Here is a 22,362-nt window from a genome sequence, read left to right as displayed (position 1 = left end):
TGTAGCCCTCCAGGCTCCTCTGTCCATGGCATTTCCCAGGTGTTTCCTGCACTACAGGCAAATTTTTACTGCTGAGCCACCAGGGAAGGCCAATAATGTTCATATCTACCTATTTGGCAAAAGTGAAACAAAAATGTTTACCTGTATCAGTCAGGGTCCATTCAGAAAAACTGCAAGTAGTTTAAATAGGAGGAATTTAATACAGAGAATTGGCTACATGGATGATATAAGAACTGAGACGTAAAAGAGGGGACAGTGAGGCAAACCAGGAATGCATAGCATCAGGAAGCTGTCACCACCTCCAGTTCAGTTCAGTTCAGTCGCTCAGTCGTGTCTGACTCTTTGCGACCCCATGAATCGCAGCACGCCAGGCCTCCCTGTCCATCACCAACTCCTGGAGTTCACTCAGACTCACATCCATCGAGTCAGTGATGCCATCCAGCCATCTCATCCTTGGTCGTCCCCTTCTCCTCCTGCCCCCAATCCCTCCCAGCATCAGGGTCTTTTCCAATGAGTCAACTCTTTGCATCAGGTGGCCAAAGTACTGGAGTTTCAGCTTTAGCATCATTCCTTCCAAAGAAATCCCAGGGCTGATCTCCTTCAGAATGGACTGGTTGGATCTCCTTGCAGTCCAAGGGACTCTCTCCAACACCACAGTTCAAAAGTATCAATTCTTCGGTGCTCAGCTTTCTTCACAGTCCAACTCTCACATCCATACATGACCACAGGAAAAACCATAGCCTTGACTAGGCGGAACTTAGTCGGCAAAGTAATATCTCTGCTTTTGAATGTGCTATCTAGGTTGGTCATAACCTTTCTTCCAAGGAGTAAATGTCTTTTAATTTCATGGCTGCAATCACCATCTGCAGTGATTTTGGAGCCCCCCCCCAAAAAAATCTGACACTGTTTCCACTGTTTCCCCATCTATTTCCCATGAAGTGATGGGACCAGATGCCATGATCTTTGTTTTCTGAATGTTGAGCTTTAAGCCAACTTTTTCACTCTCTACTTTCACCTTCATCAAGAGGCGTTTTAGTTCCTCTTCACTTTCTGCCATAAGGGTGGTGTCATCTGCATATCTGAGGTTATTGATACCACCTCCAAGTCTGATGCAAAAATGAGAAGAAGGGTCTTACTGGAGTCAAGGTCTGGGGGCCTCTTAGAAGCTGGAGACAAAGACAGCCTTCCAGGACGTAGAGGCTGTTTGTCAGAACCTGAAGTCATGCAGCAGCCCTAGCCCACACTGGAGAGGCTGCCAATGGAGAGGGGACACAGAGAATATCAGGGCCTCTCCTTCCTCCAGGAGCTCACTAGTGGTCTCTTTGGTGGAACCTAGACAGAAGGCAACTGACAAGGTATTTTGAAAGATATAGTTTCCTGCACATCAAAGTTGAAAAGGGTGTAGGGAATGCATCAGCGAGTTGAAACTGGGACTCTAGGACTAGCAAGCTATTGATATAGAGGCGTCCAGTCATACGCTTCAATCATACTCTGAACGGAAGAGAAAGAAACTAGGAGAAAAGGTTTACAAAGATCATCATTTTGCAGATGATGGAGTTAAAGATCAGAAATGTGAAATTATCTAGCTAATGTGATGCAGCTTTTTATTGAATGAATTCTAGGTTGAAATTGAAGTTTTCTTTCAGGTCGTTTGGGGCTTCCCTAGTAGTTCAGCTGACAAAGAATCAGCCTGCAATGCAGGAGACCCGGGTTCAATTCCTAGGTTGGGAAGATCCACTGGAGAAGGGATAGGTTACCCGCTCCAGTATTCCTGGGCTTCCCCTGGTGGCTCAGCTGGTAAAGAATCTGCCCGCAATGCAAGAGGCCCGGGTTAGATCCCTGGGAAGATCCCCTGGAGAAGGGATAGGCTACCCACTCCAGTATTCTTGCCTGGAGAAGTCCATGGACTGTATAGTCCATGAGGTTGCAAAGAGTCAGACACAACAGTGACTTTCACTTCAGGTAGTACAGTGCTTTTTCCATTACACACAACTGTTCAAATTTTGTACACATTCCTCACACTGTAAGATTTAAAAGAAAAACAAACTGTAGGAACAAATAGACAGTCTTCAACTGAAAAGAGAATTTATCAGACTTGTCGTTCATCCAGAAAAGGTTTTAACTTTTTATTTTATATTGGAGCAAGTTGATTAACAATACTGTGACAATTTCAAGCAGCAAAGTGATTCAGTCACACATATACATGTGTCCACTCTCTTTCAAATTCTCTTCCCATTTAGGCTGGCGCGAAATGCTGAGCTGAGTTCCCTGTGTCATTGTGGGATTTTTATTTTTTAATTTATTTATTTTTAATTGGAGAATTGCTTTACATTACTGTGGTGATTTCTGCCACATACCAACATGAGTCAGGCTTAGGTTTACACACGTCCCCTTCCTCTCGAACCTCCCTCCCACATCCCAGCCCATCCCATCCCTCTAGGTTGTCACAGAGCGCCAGATTCGAGCTCCCTGCGACATGCAGCAGGCGTCTGCCGGCTGGCTAACGTCACACGCGGCAGCGCACGTGTTTCAACGCTGCGCAGTCCCTCCCGCCCACGCCCTCCCGCGCTGTGTGCCCGAGTCTCTGCTCTGCTCTGCGCCTCCACTGCGCCCTGCACGTAGGCTCGCAGAGCCATCCTTCTATGTTCCATTAATCGTGTTAATAGACGGTATCTGGTTTTCTGACTTCACTCTGTATAATTGGCTCCAGGTTCATTTACTTTATTAGAACGGAGTCAATTTTGTATGCAACAAGTCTTAATAGAAATTTTCCTTTATCCATATTTTTGAATGCATAATTCTGTCATATGCAGAGAAAATGGTGGCTTCTGTGAACACCAAGGTTCAAACTGTGCACTAAATGCTTGCAAAAATAATTATCACCTGCGTGACATGCATCGTGACGGATGTCTTTCCAACTTGGCTTCAGACATTTCTTCAAAAAAAATTTTATTTCCTGCTGTGTCTTTATGTAATTATACACAGCATGATTAGATGGAAAAAAAAGATTCCCTAAATATCATGTACAACTAGAATGAAGTTCTAATCAATTCACTGATTTCAAATTGTTTCAAAATATTTCCTGGGTACTCAAATGACCATGCTTAACTTCTCTTAGTAGAAATTAAATTCTATTTTTCTTGACCAATACATTTCTGCTCAAGATATAATACTAAGATGCTTAAAATCTTAATCAGAAAATACAAATTAAAGTGAGATATTACCTTTTGCCTATCAGGTTGGTAATGACTAAGAATGAAAGTATCTAGTTTAGCTAACATGTGGGGAAGGCAGAAATCTTATATTTTTCCAGGGAAAATCTAATCACTACACTTTTTTTAGGGGGGGTGTGTAGAATTTGTATTTCATATCTTTCTCACAGAAAGTTTACAACAGCTTTACGAACAGATCGCACTTGAGTCTATCTTGAGTTTGCACATCAGCGTCATTCACTTTTTCTAAAAAATTAATGTATTTATTTTAACTGGAGTCTAAATACCTTATAACACTGTAGTGGTTTTTGCCATACATTGACATGAATCAGCCATGGGTGTACCTGAACCCCCCTCCAACCTCCCTCCCCATCCCATCCTTCAGGGTCATCCCAGTGCGCCAGCTTTGAGTGCCTGGTTTCATGCATCGAACCTGGACTAGTGATCTGTTTCACATATGGTAATATACATGTTTAAATGCTATTCTCTCAAATCATCCCACCCCTCACCTTCTCCCACAGAGTCCAAAAGTCTGTTCTTTATATCTGTGTCTCTTTTGCTGTCTCGCATATAGGGTCATCATTACCATCTTTTTAAATTCCATATATATGCATTAATATACTATACAACTGTTTTTCTTTCTGACTTATTTTGCTCTGTATAATAGGCTCCAGTTTCATCCACTTCATTAGAATAGATTCAAATGTGTTCTTTTTAATAGCTGAGTAACACTTTAGGGCAAGTGTAGACACTATAATCTTTTTGCAGGCCGGTTTAGCCATATATATTTAAAGCCATGGGCTTCCCTTGTGGCTCGGCTGGTAAAGAATCCGCCTGCAATGCAGCAGTCTTGCGTCCCATCCCTGGGTTGGGAAGATCCCCTGGAGAAGGGAAAGGCTGTCCACTCCAGTATTCTGGCCTGGAGAACTCCATAGACTGTATAGTCCATGGGGTCGCAAAGAGTTGGACATGACTGAGCAACTTTCACTTCACTATTTAGCACCATGAAGAAATGTTTATTCCCTGTGACTTCCCTGGTGGCCCAGGGGTTAAGACTTCACCTTCCAATTCAGGGGGTATGAGTACAGTCCCTGGTCAGGAGGATGTCTGATTTTCTCTTTCTGACTTCACTCTGTAATAAACTCTAGGTTCATTCACCTTTTATATAGATCCCACATGGCTTGCAGCCAAAAAACAGAACATAAAACAGAGGCAATACTGTAACAATTTCAATAAAGACTTTAAAAAATACTCCACATAAAGAAAATTCTTGAAGAATTTCTCCATCTCTCTTTTTTTTTAATGTTCTTTCTCAAGCCTTTATCAAGCATAGTAGAAAAGTTTTTGTATACATACATAAATAATATTTGCCTAATTTTTAGTTAGGCAAGCCTAACTAAAACATTTATGACATTTTGAAAAAAAATTATGAAGAAGTATTTATGCCCTTTAATCCAGAAATTCCAATTCTAGTAATTTGCCCTAACAAAAACATCGAGCAAATGCAAGAATGTTCATCACAATATTATGTATGGTGGGGAAAAAGGGGTACAACTAAATATCAAAAAAGGAACAGTGTAGGTAAATAGATCAGTGATACAATGTTTTCTGATCTTAATGACCAAAAATAAAACACTGGCAAATAAACTTAGGTATGTTGGTATGATAAAATAGTTAGGGTGCCATTTTATAAAAGGTAGAAAGATGCCACAGTAGTATATTCTAATTCTCACAAGCTTTGTATAATATATGTAGCTGTGTACACACATGCACACCCATTAACAGAGAATGCAAGAACTTTAGAAGTATAGGCACCAGAAATATTTTTGGAGCCTGGCTCTTCCTGGAGATGATTCTACTTCAAAATGTTGCCGTCAGGGTTCAGTTACAAGTACTTGACCAGTTTCCCAGGTGGTTCACATGGTAAAGAATCTGCCTGTCATGCAGGAGACGTGAGTTCAAACTCTGGGTTGGGAAGATCCCCTGGAGGAGGGAAAGGCTACCCCCTGCAGTGTCCTTGCCAGAGGAGCCTGCAGGCTCCAGTCCATGGGGTGGCAAAGAGTCAGACATGACTGAGCAGCTTTCACTTTCATAAATATATATCTATATTTTAATATGTATATAATTGACATATATAAAAGGTATATTTACTTTATTTTTATATTTTATTATATATTGTAGGGCCTCCCTGGTGGTTTAGTGGTAGAGAGTCTGCCTGCCAAGGCAGGGCACATGGGTTCGATGCTTGGGTTGGGAAGATCCCCTGGAGAAGAAAATGGCAGCCTACTCCAGTGTTCTGGCATAGGAAATCCCATGGACAGAGGAGCTGGCAGGCTACAGTCCATGGGGTCTCAAAGAGTTGGAAAACAATGTTGCCCTCAAGAATGAATTACAAACATAAATATATATATATATATATATATAATTGACATATGCAAAATAAAAGATATATTTGTTTATTTTTATATTTATTATATATTCATATATTGTATATAAACATAATACTATACAATTTTTGTACTACCTATATACATGCATATACTTACATATATAAAATATATACACACAGTCTCCCTCTCAGAGGGCCTGGGAAATAGTAGGATTCAAAGAATGCCAGTTACCTTCTTGCCTTTATAATGTTTTCCATATGAAGCACCACCCCACACTATTCCATGTCTAACATGATTTGGCTCCAAGAACGCAATCAGAGATAGAAAAGTACATTTGGAAGGGAAATAAATCTGGCAGAAAAAGAATACACTTCTAGAACTCTTTACAGGGTCTGACATGTCCTGTAAAGCCAAAGCTTGACGCTTATCCCAGTTTTCAAATGAGAGCAGGATGCCAGGGCTTCGTCACCCACTTATATTAAGGGCTGCCTTACTGATGAGCATAGACTGGGGATACCCTCTTCTTCAGAAAGGGGTCTCTCACTGCCTTTTAAAAGCATGAATCAGACCCTAGACAGGCTCTGGTTCACTACTTTAACCACATAAAGGAGCTTATAGCCACATGCCCAGGCCTAATGGATTCTGCCCCATAAAGAGGCATAATTTTGAACGCTCCTTCTAAATGCCTGTTGAGTTTCCATGGGAACAAATGTCTGGAAGTCAATTCTATTCATCTTGAGGTTGGGGAGCTATATGAATGGGTGAGAGACAAAAATCTGTCCCCTTTGGGAGCTGATTGGGTCTAATGATGGGCATATATTTAGCCATAACAGAGGAATGAAAGGGCTTGATGTGATATGGGATTTTTAAGGCCAGAGCCATGAACACTTCACAGAAGTGTGACATGAATTTTAGCTCCTCCAAAGGGCCCCCTGGCAAGCTGTTCCCTGACCACCTTTAGTCTGCTTTCCCTTTTGTTCAAAGATAGGGTAGATGGTATCTCTTTAGGCTGCTGAAAATAAAGGGAAAACGTGCTCTCAGACCCCATCATGCCAGCTGATTTAATGGAAATGAAAGCCAAATGGAACAACACCTGACACACATCACAATAAGTGTCTATGCAAATAAACACTTACAATGTATTATTAATCAAAAATAAAGCTCTTCCCCAGTATGTGTATACACTATTCTAAAATAAATACATATTAACTAAAGTGTAAGTTCTAATTCTTTTGCTTCTGAGTAACTTAGATCAAATCACTTAATTTCTCTGTAGCTAAATATCTTCATCTTAAAACAGTGGGAAAAATATAGTAACCACACAGGGCATTTTCATGAGAATGAAAGGTGAAAATTCACATAAAGCATTTAGCATAACCTTTAATATTCAGTAAATACCAGTACAGGTGAGCTTTAAAAATATGCATATAACTGCTATATACTTTTATCTTGCAAACATGGACAAAAAATACATTAAGGATGTATATCAGATTTTAAAAAAGAATTATTTGGTGGATAAGAAAGTAAAGAGAAAAAGGTAACCAAGAAGTCAAAAGCTATACCAGAAAAACAATAGGTACAATATGACATTTATGAATTTTAAAATTATGTCTGCATATTTTTTAAAGCATACTTTCAATAAAAATGTCTTATTTTTAAGTTTATCTTCTTTATATGTACATATTTTAAAATATTTTCTGCAATGAAAATGTTGCCTAAAATAAGAAAAAATAATTTGAAACTATATATTATATTTCACCTCCGCAAATATAAAGAGCCCTGACATATCCATTTTGTATTCAGTGATTCTGAAATTTTATTCTCTTAAAACCTATTCTAGCCATTGATTCCATCTTGTTGTTGTAGGTGATTTCCTTTGATCTGAGGGCACTAAAATGCTCCCATAATTTGGCCCTTATTTCTGCTTCAAACATTCAAGAGCTTAAATTCAAAAAGAACCTCAAATGCATCTATATGTCCAACCATAGTGAAAGAGGTATGGTGGTGGTGGTTTAGTCTCTAAGTCATGTCCAACTCTTAAGACCCCATGGACTGTAGCCCACCGGGCTCCTCTGCCCATGGGATTCTCCAGCAAGAATATAGGAGTAGGTTGCCATTTCCTTCTCCAGAGGCTCTGGAGGAGGAATCAAAGCAAAGTCTTCTACATTGCAGGCAGATTCTTTACCAGCTGAACTATGAGGGAAGACCTAAGAGGTATGATGTTATTAAAAACAGTAGCCAAGAAAATTAACAAATAAAGAAGAGCGTTGTATTTAAGCAGTGTAGACTCAGACTCAATGGTAGATATCCCCCAAAGCTAATTTATGTAATTAAATAAGAGAAACCAATCTGTTATAATCCACACAATTGCACTCATCTCACATACTAGCAATGTTCAAAACTCTTCAAGCCAGGCTTCAACAATATGTGAACCGTGAACTTCCAGATGTTCAAGCTGGATTCAGAAAACGCAGAGGAACCAGAGATCAAATTGCTAACATCCATTGGATCATTGAAAAAGCAAGACAGTTCCAGAAAAACATCTACTTCTGCTTTACTGATTATGCCAAAGCCTTCATGTGGATCACAACAAACTGTGGAAAATTCTTAAAGAGATGGAAATACCACACCACCTTACCTGCCTCCTGAGAAATCAGTTTGCAGGTCAAGAAGCAACAGTTAGAGCTGGACATGGAACAACAGACTGTTTCCGAATTGGGAAAGGAGTACATCAAGGCTGTATATTGTCACCCTGCTTATTTAACTTATATGCAGAGTACATCATGCGAAATGCTGGGATGGATGAAGCACACATTGGAATTAAGATTGCCAGGAGAAATATCAATAACCTCAGAAACGCAGATGACACCACCCTTATGGCAGAAAGTGAAGAAGAACTGAAGAGCTTCTTGATGAAGTGAAAGAGAAGAGTGAAAAAGCTGGCTTAAAATTCAACATTCGGAAAACGAAGATCATGGCATCCAGTCCCATCACTTCATGGCAAATAGATGGGGAAACAATGGAAACAGTGACAGACTTTATTTCAGAATTTATTTTCTTGGGTTCCGAAATCACTGCAGATGGTGACTGCAGCCATGAAATTAAAAGATGCTTGCTCCTTGGAAGAAAAGCTATGACCAACCTAGACAGCATATTAAAAAGCAGAGACATTGCTTTGCCAACAAAGGTCCGTTTAGCCAAAGCTATGGTTTTTCCAGTATGGATGTGAGAGTTGGACTATAAAGAAAGCTGAGCGCCGAAGAAATGATGCTTTTGATCTGTGGTGTTGGAGAAGACTCTTGAGAGTCCTTTGGACTGCAAGGAGGTCCAACCAGTCCAACTTAGGAGATCCTGAAGGAAATCAGTCCTGAATATTCATTGGAAGGACTGATGGTGAAGCTCCAATACTTTGGCCACCTGATGGGAAGAACTGACTCATTGGAAAAGACCCTGATGCTGGGAAAGATTGAGGGCAGGAGGAAAAGGGGATGACAGAGGATGAGATGGTTGAATGGCATCACTGACTCAATGGACATGAGTTTGAGCAAGCTCTGGGAGTTGGTGATGGACAGGGAGGCCTGGTGTGCTGCAGTCTATGGGATCACGAAGATTTGGACACGGATAAGTGACTGAACTGAACTGAATCTGTTATAATTACTCCCTTTTTTAAATCAAAAGTGCTCAAAAAATACCTAGCAAAACACAGTGGAAGCTTGCTCTAATACTGCATTATGTAATGACAGGGACAAGCAGAGGGAAGAGAAAATTAGGAAACATGCAATATTGAACTCTGCAAGTTGTTACTCAAAGCAGAGAAGTCTTAGGTTCATGAAGGCGTATCTAAAGATCGTGAATGCAGGCAAACAATCTGAGTATAGAAACTATCTGGAAGGAGAAAAGTTGAGGTCACATCCTAAACTAATTGAAGGTCAAGGTAGATGAGAACAAAATCAGGCTTTTGAACTAAAAAGGATTTTTAAAATAACAGCTATATTCTAGGTACTGTACTAAGTCTATTACAAATGTTATCTTACTCAGTTTTCTCACAAACAACCCTTTCTATTTTATTATAGAGAAATTCAGAGACAAAAAGTTTAAATTAGTTCAATTCCTTGAACTTTCTCATTGTTCCCATGGTAGGCAAGTTGGAGAAGAGGAATAAAATTTTAGGTTTTGCCTAAGAAAAATCTATGCTTGGGTGTAAAGACAGAATTATAAAGTGGTATTTAGAAGTATCCAGCCATCCCTGAAGACCAGATGACTTTTCAGGGATTTTTTTTTTTTAAAGGAAGAGGTTTAGATAATAATGTTAGCATAATAAAGCTTGAACCCTCATGGTATTTGAGCATACTGATTACATCAGTCAGAGGATGCACAACATATGCAGAGAAAGCATTTGAAAAAATTCAGTGCTCATTAATAATTTTTAAAAATTAAAATAAATGCTCAGCTAACTAAGAGTAAAGGCAAACTTTTCCTCAACTAATAAAAACATGTCTACTGGAAAACCTACATTAAACATGTCCTACTGGACCCACATCAACCATGTCTACTGAAAACCTACATAAAAAGCTTAGCCAATAGAGAAAAAGAAAGTTAGAAAAAAATCTTAGCACATCTGAATTCAGCAAACATTAAATAGATTTAATAATATGGCACCAAAAGTATGGAATATAAAGAAAAATTATTCAAACAAGGACCTACCGTATAGTACAGGGAATGGTATTCAGTGTCTTGTGAAAAAGAACCTAAAAAAAATTCAGTTAAATGTTCATGACTGAATCATTTTGCTATACACCTAAATCATTTGAATCAACTATAATTCAATGCCAATAAATAAATAAAAACTTCCAAAATAAGTAAATATCACACATGCAAAAAAACTTGGCAAATTTCACGGCATTGAAATTTAAACTTTTGTTCTTCAAAAGACTCTGTTAAGAATTTTTAAAGGCAATCACAGATTGGAACAGCATCCTTACCACACATGTATATCTGACAAAGTACTTTCATCCAGAATACATAAAGAATTCTTATAACACAATAATTGGAAAATAACTTGATTAAAAAATATAAATGTAAAAACTATACTTCATAAAGCAAGGTATGCAGATACCAAATAAATTCATGAAAATATGCTTATCATTTGTCATCATGCAATCTAAAATCACCATGAGATACCATCACATATCTGTTAATCTAAAATCAAAAAGATTGACAATACCACTGTCAGTATATGGAGTACTCAGAGCTCTCTTACATCATTAATGAGAATACACATGGGAACCAGTGGGGATTTCCCTTAGAATCATACACCAGTTCAGTTCAGTTCAGTTCAGTTCAGTTCATTCCCTCAGTTGTGTCTGACTCTTTGTGACCCTAGGGACTGGAGCACGCCAGGCTTCTCTGTCCGTCACCAAACCATGCAGCTTGCTCAAACTCATGTTCATCGAGTCGGTGATGCCATCCAACCCTCTCATCCTCTGTCATCCCCTTCTCCTCCCGCCTTCAGTCTTTCCCAGCATCAGGGTCTTTTCCAATGAGTCAGTTCTTCCCATCAAGTGGCCAAAGTATTGGAGCTTCAGCTTCAGCCTCAGTCCCTCCAAGAAGTATTCAGGACTGATTTCCTTTAGGATTGACTGGTTGGATCTCCTTGCAGTCCAAGGGACTCTCAAGAGTTTTCTCCAGCACCACAGTTCAAAAGCATCATTTCTTCAGTGCTCAACTTTCTTTATAGCCCAACTCTCACATCCATACATTGACTACTGGAAAAACCATAGCTTTGGCTAAACGGACCTTTGTTGGCAAAGCAATGTCTCTGCTTTTTAATATGCTGTCTAGGTTGGTCATAGCTTTTCTTCCAAGGAGCAAGCATCTTTTAATTTCATGGCTGCAGTCACCATCTGCAGTGATTTCGGAACCCAAGAAAATAAATTCTGAAATAAAGTCTGTCACTGTTTCCATTGTTTCCCCATCTATTTGCCATGAAGTGATGGGACTGGATGCCATGATCTTCATTTTCCGAATGTTGAATTTTAAGCCAGCTTTTTCACTCTTCTCTTTCACTTCATCAAGAAGCTCTTCAGTTCTTCTTCACTTTCTGCCATAAGGGTGGTGTCATCTGCGTTTCTGAGGTTATTGATATTTCTCCTGGCAATCTTAATTCCAATGTGTGCTTCATCCACCCCAGCATTTCGCATGATGTACTCTGCATATAAGTTAAATAAGCAGGGTGACAATATACAGCCTTGATGTACTCCTTTCCCAATTTGGAAACAGTCTGTTGTTCCATGTCCAGCTCTAACTGTTGCTTCTTGACCTGCAAACTGATTTCTCAGGAGGCAGGTAAGGTGGTGTGGTATTTCCATCTCTTTAAGAATTTTCCACAGTTTGTTGTGATCCACACGAAGGCTTTGGCATAATCAGTAAAGCAGAAGTAGATGTTTTTCTGGAACTGTCTTGCTTTTTCAATGATCCAATGGATGTTAGCAATTTGATCTCTGGTTCCTCTGCGTTTTCTGAATCCAGCTTGAACATCTGGAAGTTCACAGTTCACGTACTGCTGAAGCCTGGCTGGAGAGTCTGAGCATGACTCTGCCAGCCTGTGAGATGAGTGCAGGCGTGCAGTAGCCTGAACATATCATGCGTCAGTTTGAAAATGATACGCAGCCTAACAGATGCACAGAAATTCCAAGAGATGCGGAAACGTTAGTCTACACTTACACTCAAAAGGAGATGTGTTCACAATAGCCCCCAAATTGTAAAGAATTCAAATTTCCATTGACATCTATTTAACCTGTATAGATTGTGGTATATGTATATAGAAACAATGAAATGTTAATATCAATATGATTCAGCAATACAAAGAAATGACCTACAGATAAAAGCAGTAACATAGATAAATGTCCAGAACAGATTTGCTAAGTAAAAGCATCCAGATACAAAAAAATTACACACTTTATGATTTAATTCAAGTAAAATCCTAGAAAAGCCAAAACTATAGTAAAAGAAAGATGACCGATAGTTGCCGAGAACCAGGCGTCAGGAAGAGAAAGTTGACTGTACAGGAAGATAACGGAACTGCACGCAGCAGGATCCCTACCTGATGCACGTGGTGTCCAGGTCTTTTCCTTGAAACACCTTTTATTCAAGACGTAAATGATAGTAGTACGTGTCCGAGGTGTGCCTGCCGTGTATTAGGCTCTGTTCCAACCACAGGGCACACTGCCGTGAACCAGATTATGTCCTTTCTGGTAACAGCTCACAGTTTAGAGACAGAAAATAAGTATGAAGTATATTGTCTTCAGTTGACAATAAATCCTGTTGACCCACGAACAATGCTGAAGTTAGGGGTGCTGGGCCTCCGTGCATTTCAAAATCTGAGTGTAACTTTATAGTCAGCCCTCTGTATCTAGCTCTGAATCCTGAGATCAACCAACTGCCGAGCCTGCTGTATGGATTTGTTGAAAAAACTCACAAGTGGACTCAAGAAGTTTAAACTCGGTTGTTCAAGGGTCAGCTGTAAATGAGGAAACAAACCAGGCTGATGCGCCAGCGCTGGGCTGCCCACTACAGTACCCGCTCACCACATGTGGCAGTTGAGTACGTAACATGAAGTTAGTCCAAGGTGAAATGTGATGGACTGCAAACACTTAGTGCTAAAGAAAAGAGTGTCGAAATCGCATTAATAATTTTATGTATTTAATACATGTTGGTAAGGAAAAGTCTTTCGTGTGTAAATCAACATATTTCCCATTTTCAGTGTTACTTATTTTTTCAAGTTCTGAGTTTTCATCTGGTATTTGCCTTCCGTATTAAAACACAAACAAACAAAAACAATAAAAACTATAACAATATTTTTATGGTGCAGATATGACCCAGGTCTGAACTCTTTCAGATTTCGGCCTCTAAAGAAGTTTTTCTTTCTTTTTTATTTTTAAAGCTAACTGCATTGAATAACAGATTCTAGGGTGATAAGCTTTTGTTTTATTTTAAGATTTATTCTTTACCATAGATTTTCAAAAATGCTATTCAATATGATGTTTTCTTTCCTTATCCTTGTTGGGAGTCTGTTGAGTATCTTGAATATGTGTATCAGTAGTTTTCATCATGTTTGCAAAACATTTGCTAGTGTTTCTTCAAATAACTGTCTGGGTTTTTTCCTCTACATTGTATGAAATTCTGATTACACATCTGCTGACATTTGATTGTATCCCCTGGCCAGTAGGTTCTGTTCATGCTGACTTTTTCCCTCTGTGCTTCAGTTTGCATAGTTTCCGTTGTTACACTTCCAAATTCAGTGATTTCTTTTCCTTTTTAGTGTCTAACAGTTACTAATCCATTCCAATGAATCTTTCCATTTCAGATATTGTTTCATTTCTAGAAATTCCACTTTTTAAAGTCCCTCATTCCTCTTCTAATGTGGCTAATTTTCCCTTTAAATTCTCGAAGGTCATTAGCTATTTCAAGATTCTCGTCTGCTAATTCTATTGCCTTTGGCATTTTTGTTTTGTTTATAATCATTGTTGCTTCTTCTTGTGGCAGGTTGTACTTTTTCTGCTTCTTCACACACCTAGTATTTTGCTTCTGTTAAATCCTGGGCACTGCGCATTTTATAATGTTGAATGCTGGATTTTCTTTTAATATACATTTCTTTAAAAGGCATCGGACTTCATTCACTTAAATTACTTGTTATTCAGTCTGAGATTTGCAAAGTTTTCTTAAAAGCTTTTTAGAGCAAGTTTTGAGTGTCCTTTGCTCTAGAGCTGGTTTGCTCTGTCTCACTAGGCGTGATCCTCCAGCGTCCTCAGGACCCCAGCACGAACTCTTCACTACAGTTGACCAGAACTCAGACGTCTCCCAGCCCTACGCGTGTTCTAGGAACGCTTCAGCTTACAGTTCCTTGGTTGTTTTTCTGCCCAGCCTCATGGAGGCTCACCCTTCACATCTGTAGGTTACTCTTCAACACAATACTCAAGGGGACCTTTATGTAGATTTTGGAGTTTTTTCTCCAGGCAGCTTCCTCCTCCCTGATACTCTGACCCTTAAATTCCAGACACCTCACTTTTCCAAAATCCCACTCTCTCTCTGCTCCTGTGCTTCGCTTGAGTTTCGCCTCCCTTCTCTGCAATCTGGGAAGTGCCTCCAGACACACAGCCCAGGTGAACACCAGGTTCACACTGTTTATGTCTTTCTCATGAATCACAGTCCTGCACTGCCTATTGTCCAATGTCCAGAAACAGTTGTCTCATATATTTTATGCAGTTTCCTCTTTGTTTACAGTGAAGGGGTATGTCCTATCACAGCTACTCCATCACCGCCAGAAGCAGAAGTAAACCTGTATGAAATCTGGCCATATATAAAATTTTAAATGTCTTATTTTATCAAAGTGAATGCATTCCAAGGGCATTTCATCATAAGAAGCGTTTAATCTGGTACACTGATATTCAAACTTGGTTGCACTTTGCCATAACCTGGAATATCACTCCAGAAGTTTCTGATTTAAATATTCTGGTATGCCACTTGGGCATTAAAAAATTTTTAAACCCTCTTGGTGATTGTACTACTATGCAGCCAAGCTTGAGAACCACCAATGTGATGCACTGAAGTGTTTAGTTATCAGTTCAGTTCAGTTCAGTCGCTCAGTTGTGTCCAACTCTTTGCAACCCCATGAATCGCAGCACACCAGGCCTCCCTGTTCATCACCAACACCCGGAGTTCACTCAGACTCGCATCCATCAAGTCAGTGATGCCATCCAGCCATCTCATCCTCGGTCGTCCCCTTCTCTTCCTGCCCCCAATCCCTCCCAGCATCAGAGTCTTTTCCAATGAGTCAACTCTTTGCATGATGTGGCTAAAGTACTGGAGCTTCAGCTTTAGCATCATTCCTTCCAAAGAAATCCCAGGGCTGATCTCCTGGGAATGGACTGGTTGGATCTCCTTGCAGTCCAAGGGACTCTCAAGAGTCTTCTCCAACACCACAGTTCAAAAGCATCAATTCTTCGGCGCTCAGCCTTCTTCACAGTCCAACTTTCACATCCATACATGACCACTGGAAAAACCATAGCCTTGACTAGACGGACCTTAGTCGGCAAAGTAATATCTCTGCTTTTGAATATGCTATCTAGGTTGGTCATAACTTTTCTTCCAAGGAGTAATCATCTTTTAATTTCATGGCTGCAGTCACCATCTGCAGTGATTTTGGAGCCCAAAAAATAAAGTCTGACACTGTTTCCACTGTTTCCCCATCTATTTCCCATGAAGTGATGTTTAGTTATACTTCATTATATATCATGCATTGGAGAAGGAAATGGCAACCCACTCCAGTGTTCTTGCCTGGAAAATCCCAGGGACAGAGGACCCTAGTAGGAGGCCGTCTATGGGGTGGCACAGAGTCGGACACAACTGAAGTGACTTAGCAGCAGCAGCATAATGACTTTACACCACAAAGGAATGGATGCAGTGTGTTAGTGTGTGTTTAGATGTGTGTGTGCTCACACAATTGAGTATACATATATACATGGACTATACCTTCCACCTAACTCTCTAGATCAGCGGTTATAAAACACTGTTATGAGAAAAACATAGCTCAAGGTAAATGCCTAGCAAATGGTACTTTTCCAGCTCAGATTACCTAGCGAGCCCCAGGAGTAAGCATGATGCTGCTGCTCAGGCAGGTGAAGGCCTCAGGGGCAGCTGTTTGCAGCTGGGTGCGAGCCTGTGTCTCATGGATCAGCCCTTGGGTCATCAGCATGAGTCAGGGGGACCACACAGCTCTGTCCTAGCAGAGAAGGCATGTTTGGCTCATCAGAGCTCAGACAGCACTCATGTCCCTCTCCTCAGCTTTCTAGTTGCTGCAATTTTTCAGACTGTTACCAAACTTCAGTTCAGGTACTTGATGCACAGTGAGACCAAACAAGCAAACAAAAAAAAATATCAAAATTGGGAGCAGGGAAAGGTTCATTGTAGAAGTATTCAAGGAATAGGGTGGCTCATGTTCCCCCAAAAACCCGAACTCCCTGAAGGGTTTTAGCACAGCATTTTTAAAAGCCAAGTGAGGGAACGAGGTTGCAGGGCATGTGATCAGCTTATGCCCCTTTTTCTGATTGGTTGATGGTGAGGTAACAGGACTGTGTCACAGGGGTTAGTTAACATTCTCAATCTTTAGCTACCAGCAGGTCCAGGGGCTACGTGCTCATGGTCACCAGATAGTTAATTTCTTCCATCTGGTGAGGTTTTTAGCATCTGTAAAACAGCTCAGGGAGTGTGCACCAGCAATACTGTTATCTAGGCCCTCCAGAGAGGAGCTGCTGCAGAGAGCATGGGGGCAGGTCTGTCCTGGGAAGGCTCCAGAGGGCCCTGCTCAGTTACAAGCCCACAGCCACGCTTAGAGAGCTGCTGATGGTGAGAGATGTAACTGGAAAAAATCAGGGCCTAAACTGAGTTTCATTCTCTGGATATATTCAAGAAGAATGAAAATAAGAAGAAAATATACATGCATTGAGAACCAGGTATTTTATATGTGAGATCTCAATAATAGCACCAACCATCTTAAGGGACAGGACAGTCTCATTTTAAAGAAGAAACCAAGGGAAGCTTTAGAGACTTCTCTCTCATAATTTTATTTGGTGAGTACAGAGAAAAAAAATAATGAAGCTGATTAAAGTGTATCTGTCCTCAAGGAAACAGCTGAGATTGTCTAAGCCCGGCCGGAACCGCTGTGCTCCTCGTGGAGACCCAGGTGTTTCTGTGTGGAGCCCCTGGGGCTCCGCTGAACATGGCATGAAGCTTGTTCCAGGCCTGATGCCCTACGGCCCTCCAGTGTCAGCGTCTTGCCCAGATTAGACAGTCAGTTAGCATACATAAATCATAATTTTTTCTTTCTTCATCTCATAGTGGGATCCTTCACAGCTAAGGATACTGGTCCCCTAGCTTCTCCCATAAATACTCATCCAGCCTGGCATAATGCAAAGGACATAGGCATTGGACAGACCTGGCTACAAATCCCAGAGCCAACTATTTCTAGATGTGTGAAATGTGGGCATGTTACATAAAAATCTCTAAAATTCACTCATACCATTTATAACAGAAGAATAAAAACACAGTGCTTGGGTCAATCAAGGTAACAGCAGGATAACAATGACACCATAAAACTGGTAATTGATGAGAATTTAATACAAGGTCTATTGGAAAGACGTGGGCAGGGTCTAAAGGAGCCCCCAGCCTGGACCAGCTATGGCACTGGGCCTAAAGGGGCAGGGAGGTGCTGGGACCACAGTGTTGACAGACGCAGCCTTGCAGTGACCCAGAGAAATAAATACCCCGACCTTCTCTCTTTTCACCTTCCATTCCATATCAAAGTCTCCCATGGACCAAACCCAATAGGAAGTTAATAGATAAAGGAGAAGCAAAGGGAAGGGTAAAGAGGAAATCTTTTTCAGGGAAGGGGGGGGGGGTCATATAAATGTAATACACCTACATAACGTGCTCAGAGGATTAAACAAAATAGCCAGGCTGTATAGGATGCGTGGTGTCCCTGTGCCAGCTCCTTTCCTTTTCCCCTTTTGGCACTTACTCTCATTCCTCTCCAGCTTCATCTCTTGTCTATCTCCTCTTCTGCGGCTCCCTGACTCCCAGTCCAGTTCTTCCTGGAGAACTGGCTCCAGCTCTGTCTGCCCAACCTTTGCTAATCTCCATCTGTTCTCGCCACACTTGACTTGGAGAATTGTTACTACAGTTCTTCACATTCACTTACCTGGAGGTCAGTGTGCCTCTCACTAAGGCCCCCTTTCCTGGCTACCCTAAAAACACCCACAATTGAAATAAATGAGAAAACAGAATAATAGCATCCTTATTAAAACTTGCACTTTGCTCAGTGGACTCGAGACCTTGGCTAGTTTTAACTTGTTCAATCATCTGATTTTTAGGCCAGAAAAACTAGCACCAGCAAACAGAAGAAACCAAGGAAAGGGAAAGAAACCAAAGGAAAAGAGAAAGAAAAGATGCATAAACATGGCAGAAGCGATGGTCAAGATTCCGACTAAGAGGAGAGAGAGGGACAAAGAAACAAACCCCAGATCCCAAGGACATTCACGAGCAAAAAAAGGGAATGTCCCAGTCCTTGATAAAAGGTAGAATTACATTCAATGTTGTCTGGTTAAAGATGCAGAAAATAATATATAGTCCTAGCATATGATTTCTCACTGTAAAAATGATGAAAATCAAAATTGTATTGAACTTTGCAGAAGCATTACCTCAATCACCTGGAAAATTCTCTCATGTGGCCTGCCTTATTCTGATGAGAGGAGATAATTAAAAAGTTAGTGTACTTTCTTAGTACACTGAGTCACTGTCAATATACTGGTTATATATTTATTCTATAAATTCTATAAAAAATATAGAATAAGCAATCTTGAGTTCAAATCCCAGGACTAAATAATATCAATTAAATCAGAATATGATTGTCTGAAAGTGAAGTTGCTCAGTCGTGTCCACCTCTTTGCAACCCCGTGGACTGTAGCCTACCAGGCTCCTTGGTCCATAGGATTCTCCATTCAAGAGTACTGGAGTGGATTGCCATTTCCTCCTAAGACTGGTCCAAACTGAAGAGCAGGATGAGGAAGAAAAGAAGATAAAATTTGTTTTAAAAGGTCCCTTTGAGGCTTCCCGGTGGTACAGAGGTGGAGAAGCCACCTGCTAATGCAGGGAGCACGGGCTCAGTCCCTGGTCTGGGACGATCCTGCGTGCCATGAGCAGCTGAAGTCCACAAGCCACAACCTCAGAGCCTGTGCTGCAGAGCCCACAAGCCTCAATTCCTGGAGCCTGCATGCCTGGAGCCCGTGCCCCACCAATACTAGAGAAAGCCCGCATATAGCCGCGAAGACCTGGCACAGCCGAAAAAGGTAATGGATTAAAAAAATAAAATAAAGCATCCCTTTGCAACATGCCTAAGTCACCCCCACCATACACTAATTCATTTGAAAACTGATTATTGAAAGTCCCTAGCATCTAGAAGGTTTTCTGGCACATAAACTCACTTACTTAGAACTGGGGCACTGGAGGTTCAAAGACAAGAATGGTGGGTCACTGTTATCAAAAGTTCTTTGGAAAGCAATGAGAAAGACTTTGAAATACTTTCATCCTTTTTCCCACCCAGAGTCCTGCATATTGTCCCATCTCTGCAAGCCTTGGATGCAGGGCCCTTTGTTCCACAATCGCTAGTCTTTAGAAGGCTTAGCTATTTATCAGCATCACCTAAGGGGTTATATCTGATTGTTGTTGACCTGATTTATCCTTCTAATATGTGGTGAGTGCTTTTTATCAGTCACTTCTAAGTTGTATGATCACATTCAAAATTCATGAGATAATATTATGCCCTAGGAGATATTATTCCCATTTTACTGATCAGAAAGCTGAAGTTCAGATACGTAACTAGAAATAAATTTTCAAATCACACAAGTAGAAAAAATGCAACAAAGATTCCAATCAAAATACCTGCTTTTCATATATTCTAATGTTCATATCATGGGCACAACAGAACAAACTACCTTTTGGAATTAGGAGCCAGGCGTGGCCCTTGGTGTTTATACCAGACTTCTTAGATCTTTTCAGCTTATTCAAGTTCAGATGCCAAAAAAATGACTAAGACAATTGTGACCTAGGAAGAGCTTACGAAAGTATTTGCATCCAATCAGATCCCAAAGGTGGGAGCCTGATGCAATGGAAAGAACACTGTGGAGTTCAGACACCTGGTTCTTAGATCTGACTGTATCAGAACATGTTAATGGTGGTACAGCTAGTACTTCTTTTTTTAAGTTTTTCTTTTGACATGGATCATTGTTAAAGTATTTCATTTGTTACAATATTGCTTCTGTTTTATAGTTCGGCTTTTTGGCCACAAGGCACTTGGGATCTTAGTTCCCTAACCAAGGGTCCGAGCCACCCTACCTGCATGGGAAGGCGACGCCTTGATCGCTGAGCCACCGGGGCCGTCCCACGACTGTCGCGGACTGTGCTTGTTAAGGAGCTCCCATGAGGTGGTGGCGAGTCGCCACAACCACGTAATTGGCTACTGTATTTAGAAAAAGAAGAAAAGAAAATGTGCTCTTTAACATTAAAAAAAAAAAGATTTGATGGAAGAGGAAGTTTAGACCGTTGGCTACAGTGAGTTTTCTTCTATTTTCAGTTTTCATTTATCCTGGCCTTTTTTTTCTATTACTCACTAACAAAAATTGATAGAATCTAGTTCAACATTCTGCACCAACGTGTATGTTTGGTATGACCACAGTATGTTAGAAACTAAATGGTTCATTTTTTTAAAAAAAACTGGAAGGGAAACACATGCAAATGGGACACTGACCCTCACCAAGTGATGAGAACACAGATCCCTTTTTTCTTTTCACTGAGCAGTTTTTCATATGAGCACATATTATTTTCTTAGTGAATAAATAACAGGTGCTCATTTTAAATCCTTTTAGTACTTACTCAAACATGTACCTTGAAGCAAACAGCAATGATGTAATTAAACAAGAAAATAGTATTTCAGAAAGTTCTTATCCTTAAATATATGATCCTTTTTTATGTACTTACAGATAAATCAAAAATGAGAGGGAAAATTATACTGATAAATGCAGCCATAATTTTTATAGCCATGACTATAATTCTGCAAGCACTATAATGTGGGAGTGACACCAGTCCTTAGTTGTGAAAGCAGAGGCTCCATAGAATACCTCAACGTCGTAAAATATCACAAACTCTTCCACCCAGAACTGTGACCGCAGAACAGAACAATCAGCGTGAGCTATGAGCCACCCAGTGGACACATCTGAACACCTGCTCTAGCCCGGGCTTCCTTCTGCGTTTGCTGAGCTGGGCAGCAGCAAGTTGGAAGAGCTCATGTTTGAAAGCACCATGTATATTTTTCACTTTCTTGGAATATAGGAAGGTATTCACAATGCAATCATGGGGACCAAGTTCACAGTGTACCCCCACCAGACACACACACACACCATTGCTTTAATACTCAACATTAATTGATGCCCATCTTGTCAAAGTCTATCTGAAGTTCATCTACTCACCACTCCTTCACCAACTTCAAATATTTGTTTAGTTTCCAGCTTAAGTCACTTTTCTAGGGGGAAAAAAAAGAGTGCTTGGATTTAAACCCAGTTGTCAAGTGTTCTGGACACTTATAGTGGCCTAAATAAACTCAAAAGATAGGTAGCCACAGGCGACTGTGAACATATTTCAGGGAGACTGCTACATTTGTAGACAATTTACCTTTCTGAAAATTAGTGACAATGCATTGTAACTTAGTGTTGATTCATCATTGCATCACGAGACATTAGGGGGCTTCATAATCACTTGTCATTTTTTCTGTTTGACAATTAGTTTAGCATTTTCCTTCTAACCCTTGTCTTCTTCCTGATTGAGAATATTCTCTCAACAACTGTTTTGAACAAAGCACTGTCATCTGTTGTAATAAAGAGAATTAAGGCTAATCCGCTGGCACTTTTATCTTTGCTCCAGCCTCCTAAGGGAACGTGAGGCATGTGAGGATCCTCTTTCAGAAGGTCTGTTTTCCTTGTTATTGCTACTGTCCACTCCTGTCATTTCCTAATAGAGACAATTAATATTAAAAGACTTTTAAAAATGCATCTTATAATTTTCTCATGTAATACCCATAGGATTGCTACTAGGTATGTTTTATGATATAAAGATATTATAGATGCCTATATTTTTCTTCATTCTACAAACATGTG

General features: G+C 40.3%; 1 long non-coding RNA gene across 1 annotated transcript in view; it reads left to right on the top strand.

The window, feature by feature from the left end:
* Positions 1–22,362, top strand: part of LOC128059406 (uncharacterized) — a 63,110-nt gene that overhangs the window by 39,955 nt on the left and 793 nt on the right. Inside the window, exons 2-3 of the long non-coding RNA XR_008200592.1 lie at positions 18,529–19,503; positions 20,483–20,764. This is a non-coding gene — a long non-coding RNA (uncharacterized LOC128059406). The remainder of the gene's footprint in view (positions 1–18,528; positions 19,504–20,482; positions 20,765–22,362) is intronic.

Source organism: Budorcas taxicolor, chromosome 14 (genome assembly GCF_023091745.1).
Source record: "Budorcas taxicolor isolate Tak-1 chromosome 14, Takin1.1, whole genome shotgun sequence".
In the NCBI taxonomy this organism is placed as follows: Eukaryota; Metazoa; Chordata; class Mammalia; order Artiodactyla; family Bovidae; genus Budorcas; species Budorcas taxicolor.
Note: the sequence above shows the minus strand (reverse complement) of the source record. Positions and strands in the feature narration are given on the sequence as shown.